Raw genomic sequence first — 11533 nt, 5'->3', positions numbered from 1 at the left:
ACAAGGGCAGCAGGAGCATGGGAACACCACCACCTCCAAGTTCCCCTCCAAGTCACACGCCATCCTGACTTAGAAGTATATCGCCGATCCTTCATCGTCGCTGGGTCAAAATCCTGGAACTCCCTCCCTAACAGCACTGTGGGAGTACCTTCACCACACGGACTGCAGCGGTTCAAGAAGGTGGCTCACCACTACCTTCTCAAGGGCAATTAGGGATGGGCAATAAATGCTGGCCTCGCCAGCGACGTCCACATCTCTTAAACAAATTTTTAAAAAGCTTTTTCTTCTTTCTTTCAGGTGTTAAGGATCGCAAACCTTCCCTTCTGTTCTACCCTCCGCCCCACTCCTCTTTCCCTGCCCCTGCACTTGCTTAAAAACTGTTACATCTCTAACTTTTTCCAGTTCCAGAAACGTTGACTCTGTTTCTCTCTCCACAGATGCTGCCTCCTGACCTGCTGAGCATTTCCAGCATTTTCTGTTTTTATTTCAGATTTCCAGCATCCGCAGTGTTTTGCTTTTCTATGAATGATCTAGCTATTTGCTCTGATAATACTTCATGTTAAAGTTTCCTACTGTTTGACCTTGGTGGTGGCAAAAAATTCACATCAGGCTGCTATTAAGTGTCCAATATGGCTCTTTTTGCCGATTTTTACATGAAAGGAAAGTCACCATGCACATGTGGTGGTTATTTGATCTCCCTCAGCAAATAAACACCACCAGGCAATTTCACTGTAAAGCTCAGCCTGGCCAGGGGATCCCATTAAATTCAGGCCATCCTGATACGATGTGAAGTGATTTGCAATCTCTACAGGGACTACATGTTCTCGAACCATCTCCTGTACGGCCAAGTGTTTTTTTTCAACCAGTTCCAAACCCCAGTGGTCTGGTATTCCATTAAATGTGAGAGTGTGAGAATAATTTGTCATGCTAATCTGACTCAGGAGATTCACCGTGATTGAACTGTGCCTCTCTGCAGAACAGATTAACATCAGAAACTCTGGTCAATGGTATTCTGAAGTAATTTGGGACAGATTCTATTTTGGAATGAAACATTCATTGCAAACCCTGCGCAGCTGTATGAGACTAGTGCAGGAAGTTACTGGTCTGGCTGTGGATTTTTTACTGTTTTGACAGACACGAGGACTGGTTTACTATAAATCCAGCCCTGACATCATAATCAGTGCTCATTCAATTCCAGATCACAGTGCAGTGCAGTTTAAAAATGTCTTTATTTTTAAAAAGTTGTTCATTCTTTTAAAACCGTAAAATACAAAAGGTGCAAGTGTTATAATTCACCAATTCTCATTCACCAATCTCACCATTTTGGCCCAGTGTGTTTCGAATGCTCTTCACAGACCGTTTGATCTCCTTTGTGCGATAATACATGGCAAGTGTCAAACACAATAAGCATACTTTTTTGTTTGTGCCACTTTATTTGACACAGAACGACCTTGAATCCGTGCATTACAACAAAATCAAATGGGCATTGCCCCTTTATCCTTTGTGCACCAGCTTCACAAGGGAGCGTGTTTGGCAAACCTTTTTGATTTGCTTATAAATACAAGGTGCAATAACAGAAACTGTGTTGAACTGCATCATCGTGTCACTTGCATATGATGTGACTATGACAACAAAGACATGCAAGCTGTCCTTGTCTAATCACAAAAGTGTTGAGGACAGTGCCCCTTGAAATGTTAAAGGAAGAGCAAAACAAAACTCACTTTAATAAGGTGCTATTGCATTTAAATATCAGGTTCTAGGATTCTGTTTCGGGACAGTGACTTCCATCACTGTCCTGAAACTGGATCCTAGAAGCCCTACTGCTCTCCCCCTTCAACATTTTACACTGGAGCTGGTTGTTGTTGGCACCTTAGGCCCCACTGCTCATACATAAGTCCAGACAGCAAACATGCGGAACCGACTCTCTGCACTCACTTTATTTCAAGAGGCAGCCTAAACCTAACGACAGTACCATAAACTCACATTTACATGGATTTATGACACTTCCTGGAATGCAGGCTTGTTTACACAATGGAGCGCAACTGACAGAGAGAGAGACCCGCCCACCTGCATTTGGCTACCCTCCTTTCATGTTAAAGTGCCTTAAAGCAGGTTAAAAATGTGTCCTCAATGTTCCCACTTCAGCGGAGACTAAGTGGCAAAGTTGGCATCTGCTCTCCAAGGTAGTTTTACGGTGAGAGGAGTGCAGCCGACTGCAGCCATTAAAAATGTGGCTGTACCAATCTACTCCAGAACTTTAATCCAAAATAATAATTCAATGCAATACTGAGTAACTGCTGCACTGCCAGTGGTGGCATCTGTTTAACATCCATAAATGGTTTAAATTCCTCTGGCATTATTTGAAGAAGTGTAAGGAGTTCTCCTGGTGTCTTGGCCAACATTCATCCCTCAACCAATATCACCAAAACAGATAAACTGGCCATTTATTTTGTTGTTTGTAGAATTTTGCAATGCCAAATTGGCTGCTGTGTATGCCTGCATAACATAAAAACGCAAAAAGTCTTCCTTTCTTTTCCTGGTGGCTTAACAGTGCAACACTGCAGCCAGGAAAATGTGGTGCTATCAATCTGTCATCAGAATAAAGGAACTGGTTTTAATTATGTAAATGTGTGGGCCCAGTCCCACGCATTTTCTTTTAGTGGGTCTTCATTTTACCACCCCACCTCCCCCGCTCCAACCTCCGTCACTTTAAAGCAACCCCTCTTAACTCTAAACATAAAACATAGACAGTTCCGCAGCAGGATGTCAGATTGCTGCTTTCATCATAAACTCCTCAGGGGGTCATTTTGGCTTTGTGCGACGGTGTAAAATGGGTGATAGTAAATCGGCAGCCTCTTTGACATCTCTCCCGATTTTTATTTCAAGTGAACTTCAATGGATAGAAAAATCGACAGAGATGTAAAACAGGCTGCCGATTCCGACAAAAGGTCATCGACCTGGAACGTTAACTTTGTTTCTCTCTCCACAGATGCTGCCTGACCTGCTGAGTATTTCCTGCATTTTCTGTTTTTATTACTGCCGGTTCACTGTTACCCGTTTTACACGATTGCACAAAGTCAAAATCACCTCCCTCTAGTGAGGGGGATTCTTAGTTTGACGTACATGACACGTGAATGAATGTCAGACTTGATCATAAACAGGACAATAATGGGGGACAGAGAAGATTATAAACATAACCAAAGTAATGTTTTCCGCTGTAAAACACAGACCAGAGCCAAGCTTCTTTCAGTTTTTTTCTGCAGAGTTTTATACTAAAACATTTTCTTTTGGTCATCAATTTTCTCTTTTGAAGGTGCCGATTCCTTGCCAGGATATGGGCATCAGTTGCCCTCTGGTACCATGCCTACGTTGCCATTGTTTGGTCACGTGTGAACCTTGGCAGTGACCATTGGCAGATTGTATGACTATGGGGCATCACAGCAAAGTCTGATCCTCTCCTTACTCAATGTACATACACACACATTTTAGGTACTTTTACCACTTATCCCCATCCTAACCAGGGAAACTGAAGTGAACTGTATCATCCTGGCTGAGATCAACTAACTCAGTAAAGATTGAGGATTAAACCCAAGACATTCCTGGTCTGTACGCTCAGCGACACATTGGAAAAACTTATTGAGTCATCGTGATCTTTGAATTAAAAAAAAACATAATTTATGTGTTCGTTTCTAAACAGTGTTTGAGGGACTGTGGCCCCGGCTTCAGCTGGAAGTGCTCTCCCTGACAAATTGGTGGGGGAGGGGCATTTGGAACTGGTCTGTTGTCTTTATAGCAATTTAAAGGAACACAATTAGAATGAGAATAAAGACAGTCTATTTGGTCCCTTCAGTTCACTCTGTTTGAAATCTGAGCTCCGGATTCTTTCACCAACCAGTCCTTCATTCTACTGCAATCTGCCTCATTAGGGAGCATTTCAGTCAATCCTTTTTTTTGAAGCTTTCATTTCCACTGCTTCTTCTGCTATTGATTCTGTATATTTAAAATAGTCATCTTCATTTTTCAAATGCATCTGCCGCGTCACTTCTTCCATACCCCTGCAACCTTCTCCAGGTGTGTGCCACTGTCCGCATCATCTGCTGTGGTTTACTGCATAACCTTTCCTTTCTTCCTCCCTTCCTCTCTTCCTCGCCATCAGCTATCTTGCCCCCACACTCTGGAGCTCCCCTCCTAGTGCCCCCCAACCCCTCCCCACCCCCCACTTCCCCCCCGCCCCCACTCCATCATAAATATGGAAAAACTGTTACTGATGTAATGACAGGGCAAAAAGCGTACTGTATAATGAAAAACTGAATAAAAACATTGCATTTTCACTACCCAACTGTAGCAAAGCAAATGAATGCTGCTGGAAGCATTTCACAATTTTAAATGGTCTGCTATGATTTAGATTATCATCAGCATTGAAATTTTATGTGACTGAAATGTCCAGTTTTGAGACCATCCGGCTGTAGTAGGATTGAGTTTATTAAATGTCTACTGTGGTATTTTTACTTTATGAGGCAAAATACTGTACATGGGCCGAAGTTAAAAGGGTTATATGAAGAACTGAATGATGGTAAATGGCCTGTAAATGCTTTGAACAAATGGCGTGGAAATTTAACACAAAGCTAAAAATGCCAGATCAGTGGTTTTAACCAAGTCAAATAGTGTTTTTGGCCTGTTTTTTCACAGAAAATGTCCAAAAGCTCACTTGTCATAGAGTCATCGAGTCATTACGCCACAGAAGGAGGCCATTCGGCCCAGTGAGTCCGTGCCGGCTCTCTGTAGAGCAATCCAGTCAGTCCCATTCCCCCGCTCTATCCCCGTAGCCCTGCAAGCTTATTTCCCTCAAGTAACTATCCAATTTCCTTTTGAAATCATTGATCATCTCTGCTTTCACCACCCTCATCGGCAGTGAGTTCCAGGTCATTACCACTCGCTGTGTAAAAAAGTTTTCCTCACATCCCCCCTGTATCTCTTGCCCAAAACCTTAAATCTGTGTCCCCTAGTCCTTGACCATCAACTAGTGGGAACAGCCTTTCTCTGTCTACCTTATCCAAACCCATCATAATCTTGTACACCTCTATCAAATCTCCTGGCCAATATTTATCCCTCAAACAACATAACAAAAAAGAAGATTATCTGGTTATTATCACATTGCTGTTTGTGGGTCCTTGCTGGGCGCAAATTGGCTGTCGCGTTTCCCACATTACAACAGTGACTACACTTCAAAAGGATTTCATTGACTGTAAAGCGCTTTGAGACATCCGGTGGTTGTGAAAGACGTTGTATAAATTCAAGTCTTTCTTTCTTTTCTCCCCTCAACTTCCTTTGCTCCAAGGAGAACAACCCCAGCTTCCCCAACCTAACCTTGTAGCTAAAATCCCTCATCCCTGGAACCATTCTGCTCCTCTGCACCCTCTCAAGGGCCTTCACATCCTTCCTAAAGTGTGGTGACCAGAACTGGACGTAATACTCTAGTTGTGGCCTAACTAGAGCTTTATAAAGGTTCAGCACAACTTCCCTGCTTCTGTACTCAATACCTCTAATTATGAAGCCCAAGAGCCCTATATACTTTGCTAACCACACTCTCAATATGTCCTGCCACCTTCAAAGATCTATGCACATGAGCCCCCAGGTCCATCTGTCCCTACACACTCTTTAGAACTGTGCCATTAAGTCTATATTGCCTCTCCCTATCCTTTCTGCCAAAATGCATCACCTCACACTTCTCTGTATTAAATTCCATCTGCCACTTGTCTGCCCATTCTGCTAGCCTGTTGCAGTTGATCGGTATCATCCTCACTGTTTGCCACACCTCCAAGTTTGCTATCATTGGCAAATTTTGAAATTTTATACTGTATTCCAATATCCAAGTCATTTATATATATCAAAAAAAGCAGTGGTCGTAGCACTGACCCTTGGGGAACACCACATCCTCCAGTCTGAAAAACAACCATTCACCATGACTCACTGTTTTCTGTCCTTCAGCCAATTTCTTATCCAAGCTGACACTGACCCTCCTATTCCTATTTTGTTAACCGACCTTTTATGTGGTACTTTGTCAAACGCTTTCTTAAAATCCATATAGACAACATCCACTGCATTCCCTTCATCAACCTTCTTTGTTACTTCATCAAAAAATTCAATTAGATTAGTCAAACACGATCTGCCTTTTACAAATCTGTGCTGGCTCTCCTTAATTAACTTAAACCTCTCCAAGTGCCTGTTAATTTTTTCCCTGATTATTGTTTATAAAAACTTACCCACCACTGATGTTAAAATGACCAGCCTGTAGTTACTAGGGGGAAAAATTCGATTGCTTAGCGCCTCCTGTTAGTGCCCTAAGAGGGTGCTAACGGGGCACAAAGCAGCTAGTGCCTGGGCGCGGCGCTGCCAACGCCTCCCGCGAAATTCAGCAGGAGGTTAGCGGCGGCAGTAACCATTAGCGCCCCGCGGCGCTGCACCGCCAGCGATGATGTCATCGCCGTGTGCAGCGCCCCGCACGCGCCCCGGCCGCGATCTTTGGTAGTGCCCCCTGACTTATCGCCGGAAGCTATGTCTGACGGGGTCAGGGGGCCTATCTGTGGCCGGGGCGGCGCTAATTAAAGGTGAGATGCCGGGCGGCCGCCTGCCAGCACCTGCCCCAGTTGCCATCCCCGGCCTCCTGAGTGCCGGCTGCGCTCCGTGAGCCCGGCACTCCTCTTGAGTGCCGGGCTCTTTTGCCGACACTCCAATCCCTGGTGGCCCAGCTGGGCCCTGGGTCGCGCTGTGCAAGGTCCCTCCCCTTTAAGAAGGGGAAGAAGGCCTGCAGTACCACAGCACGACATACCGCAGAGCATGGCGCTGCAGCACATAGCGCCGCAATATTCCCTCACAGTGTCTCAAGAGGGAGGCGGGGCACTTCCAATAGCGCCCCACTTCCCTCTTGGGGCGCTACAGATGAATTTCGGCTGAGGGGGCGCTAGTTTTTTCAGGGTGCTAAAAGCGCCCCGGCAAAGTTAGCGCACCAAAGGGGACGCGACTCAATTTTTCTCCCTAAGATTGTCCTTACACCTTTCTTGAACAAGGGTGTTACATTTGCCACTTTCCAATCCTCTGGCACCTCCCCCGCATCTAGGGCAGATTGGAAGATTACGGCAAGGCTCCCGCTATCTCCGCCCCCACTTCCCTTAGCAACCTGGGAAGCAAGCCATCTGGACCAGGTGACTTATCCACTCTAAGCATATCCAGCTTTCCAGTACATCCTGCCCATCAATTTTCACCCCATCCATTACCTCTACCATCTCCGCTTCTACCGATATTTTGTCTGGCATCCTCTTCCTTAGTAAACACCGTACAAAGTACTCATCAAGTATAAATAATGGTGTGACTTGGACAAGGTACTAGAGAACTGCCAATAGTGGTAAACCATACGTAGCCTGAGTCTGCAGCTACAGGAAATGAGGGGAGAAAACTGGAAATTATTCACTCGATAACTCATTAAAATTATTTTTTAGCCTCTGAAGATGCTGACTGAGAGAAGGGGTTCATTTTCACATCACTGCAGGAATGAGCACTTCACAAGTTCCAAGTGTTTCAGCATGCTTTCTTTAGGAATTGAATTTGTACCTCGCGAGTTGTTTTACCTTTAATAATGCAACAGAGCAAAACAACATACAATCAGACCAGTTTTAATGAAACACATGCACTCTTTTTAGACACAATTAAACATTGAGATTTGTAACAAATAGGGACTGTCTCCTGTTTTCCTTTAATGGAATGGAATTTTATGTTGCTATTTCTCCAGGGTTTCAAACTTTGTCAGTATTGATTATTTACTTCCTCATATGCTATGATGTGTCATATATTACTATATATTAGTATATATACAGTAATAAAATGTTTTCGGCAACGTAAGTACTGACACTAATAAAAAGAAAAATGCTGTAAATACACAGCAGATCTGTCAGCATCTGTAATAAGAGGCGACAGATGAACAGTTCTGAGGGAATGTTTTACACCTGAAATCTTAATGTCTTTTTTCTTCACAGATATTGTATTTCCAGCATTTTCTGTTCTTATTTCAGATTTCCAGCATTTGCAGTTTTTAAACAAATGTTAATTATACAATCTTTTGGAAGTTAGGATATGGGTGTCCTGTAATGTGTCAATAGTTGCAGGGTGTCCTCCACACAGAGAAAACTTTGAAAACCACAGTTCCAAAGTGACAATCCTGATTAGTCAAACTCCAGACTTGTTTTTAATGTAGCTAATTCTATTTAAACAATGCCTATTGTTGTTTAGGAGCTCTGATTGAAGATACTGCAATTGAAAAGGAAATGGATCCAAACAATTGACAAGCAACTGTTCAAATGAGAATTACCATTTGATGCAATTGTATGCAAAAATCAGGAGACAAGATTATATTTTTACAACTCAAGAGGATGAACAATAGTTTACAGATTAAGTGTTTCTTTTTAAAGGCTATTGGATAATTACTTTTGGACAAACTGCAGCTGTCAGATAAAGTTACTGTGATAAGATCTTAGGTAGATACAAGCTTTTGTCACCTCAGATCTCTTCATTAAGTGAAAAAGTTAAGAAAAAGGAAATGAAGGAAGATTTGAAGATAGCAGTTTTCTTGTTCCCCACTTCTACTGATGTTTGGTAGTTGAATTGGACCCAAATTTAGCTCAAGCTCAAGCTCTGACATCAAATATTGGTTGAAATTTGCGTACCAAGTCATTGTGAGGTTTATTGGGCTGTCCCAGGTAGGTTCGCCAGTGTTGAGTTGAAGAAGCCAGTAAAAATTGGAGGCAGATTCTCCCACTGCCTTTACCCGTAACATACTGCACAATGCAGCTGGTCTGTGACACCCGATAGCTGTTCCACCTGCAATATGGTAGTTGCCGCCAGACCATGAAGAATGATGAAATATAAATGTTTGTATATTCACTCACACACACACAAAGTGCCAAGGAGCCCAAATAATCATTAGTAATGCAATAAACATGAAGATGTTCGAAACATGAAAACAACTGTGGAGGTGCCCCACTAACAGCCAACATAGAAAAATCTTGTTGGTCTCCAATAAGCTATATGATCACACCACTTATTTTAAGCAATTTATGCTGTTGTTGATTCTGATGTAGAAAGAGGACAACAAAAGCCCCACAATGATGTCAGTGAGCAACAGGGATTAAAACATACTTTGGCACAATGTGTAAATAATATATTTAATTATCAACAGCTTATGTAAGAGTGAAATCTAATGTATTGCAGTACATCATTCTCTGAACATTACCCATGCCCTCAGTGCATTCTAAAGATAGGAATTGTAGGTTTTGAGTAACAGGCAGCAAGACGATTTAGCAATTAACCCAATTTGCATAGGCAAATCGGGTCTCATTATCATACCTCATTAATATATTAGTCTCATGATTACACCCTTCAGGTTCATGAAAGTAAAAATTATAGATGATGTGTTATTAATGACAATGTGAAGTAGTTTATATCGCCAATTCTTTCTCCTTCTAACCCCTGCCTTTGTCCTGTTACACTGCAAAGTATAAAATATGCTGGACATTGATCTTGCCATGTAGAATAAATCTTTTTTCTTTATATTTCAATAGTTTTTTCCCATAGCCTTTATAGAGAGGATATAACAGTTATGTGAAATATTCCAAAGCTTGACAAGCTCTTAAAAATGCATTTTTTACTTACTAAATATGCTATTAAACATAAAGACCCAGGTACTCCACTTGGGGATTGGGGCACATCTTCCGCCCACCTCAAGGATGCACCCTTGACCCGGGTCAATTTTCTGGCCTTGAGGTCACTTTTATAATTATGGCTGGCTCCTCACTTTCAGTGGGGAATCCACCTGGAGCCGGGCATGGAGAATTGCTGCAGCAGTCCTCAGAGATCGCAACAACAACTTACATTTAGATAACACCTTTAACGTAGTAAAACATCCCAAGGTGCTTCACAGGAGCGCAATCAGGCAAAAATTGACACTGAGCCAAAGAAGGAGACCCTAGGATGGGTGGAGGTAGGTTTCAAGGAGCATCTTAAAGCAGGAGAGAGCTGGAGATGTGGAGAATTTTCGGGAGGGAATTCCAGAGTTAAGGGCCGAGATGACTAAAGGCACGCCACCAATTGTGGGACGAAGGAAGCAAGGTCTCCTGCAGCGTTGTGCTGCCAGTGACCACTGTGGTGGCTGAGGAAATCTTTAAAAGTTATCATGAAAAACGCATAAACTTTTGGGCCATTTTAACATCAAATGGTCGCTCCACCACCTATTACAATGCCGGATACCAGGGACTAAAGGCCCCCCTGGTGCCCAGCCTTGCTGTGGTGCAAATGACGGCAATTGCATTTAATGACACATTTTTGTCATTTCGGTATGCCTGCCTTTATTTGGAATAAACGGGTCTTTTTCCAAGTGGCAGGCAGTGACTAGTGGGGTACTGCAGGGATCGGTGCTAGAACCCCAGCTATTCACAATATATATTAATGATCTAGACGAGGGAACTAGATGTAATATTTCCAAGTTTGCAAACGACACAAAGCTGGGTGGGTGTGTGCGCTGTGAGGAGGATGCAGAGAAGCTTCAGTATGATTTGGACAGGTTGGGTGATTGGGTAGATGCATGGCAGATGCAGTATAATGTGGATAAATGCGAGGTTATCCACTTTGGTGGCAAAAAACAGGAAGACAGATTATTATCTGAACGGCAATAGATTGGGAAAAGGGGAAGTGCAACGAGACCTGGGTGTCCTTGTACACCAGTCGCTGAAGGTAAGCATGCAGGTGCAGCAGGTGGTTAAGAAGGCAAATGGTATGTTGGCCTTCACAGTGAGAGGATTTGAGTACAGGAGCAAGGATGTCTTGCTGCAGTTGTACAGGGCCTTGGTGAAACCACACCTTGAGTATTGTGTGCAGTTTTGGTCGCCTTATCTGAGGAAGGATGTTCTTGCCATGGAGGGAGTGCAGCGAAGATTCACCAGACTGATACCTGGGATGGCAGGAATGACGTATGAAGAGAGATTGAGTCGACTAGGCTTATATTCACTCGAGTTTAGAAGAATGAGAGGGGATCTCATTGAAACTTCTAAAATTCTAACAGGACTAGACAGAGAAGATGCAGGAAGGATGTTCCCGATGGTGGGGGAGTCCAGAACCAGGGGTCACAGTCTAAGGATAAGGGGTAAGCCATTTAAGGACAGAGATGAGGAGGAATTTCTTCACCCAGAGAGTGGTGAACCTGTGGAATTCTCTACCGAAGACGGCAGTTGAGGCCAACTTATTAAATATATTCAAGAAGGAGTTAGATATATTTCTTAAGGCTAAAGGGATCAAGGGATGTGGGGAGACAGCAGGGACAGGGTACTGAGTTTGGATGATCAGCCATGATCTCATTGAATGGTGGAACAGGCTCGAGGGGCCGAATGGCCTACTCCTGCTCCTATCTTCTATGTTTCTATGTTTACATATCATCACTTCCAGCAGAAAGGTGGAGGGGTTTAAAATGGGTGAGGACACAGCAAAGCAC

Source organism: Somniosus microcephalus, chromosome 13 (genome assembly GCF_052327205.1).
Source record: "Somniosus microcephalus isolate GS21.2 chromosome 13, FLI_Smic_1.0, whole genome shotgun sequence".
In the NCBI taxonomy this organism is placed as follows: Eukaryota; Metazoa; Chordata; class Chondrichthyes; order Squaliformes; family Somniosidae; genus Somniosus; species Somniosus microcephalus.
This window is presented reverse-complemented; position numbering follows the sequence as displayed.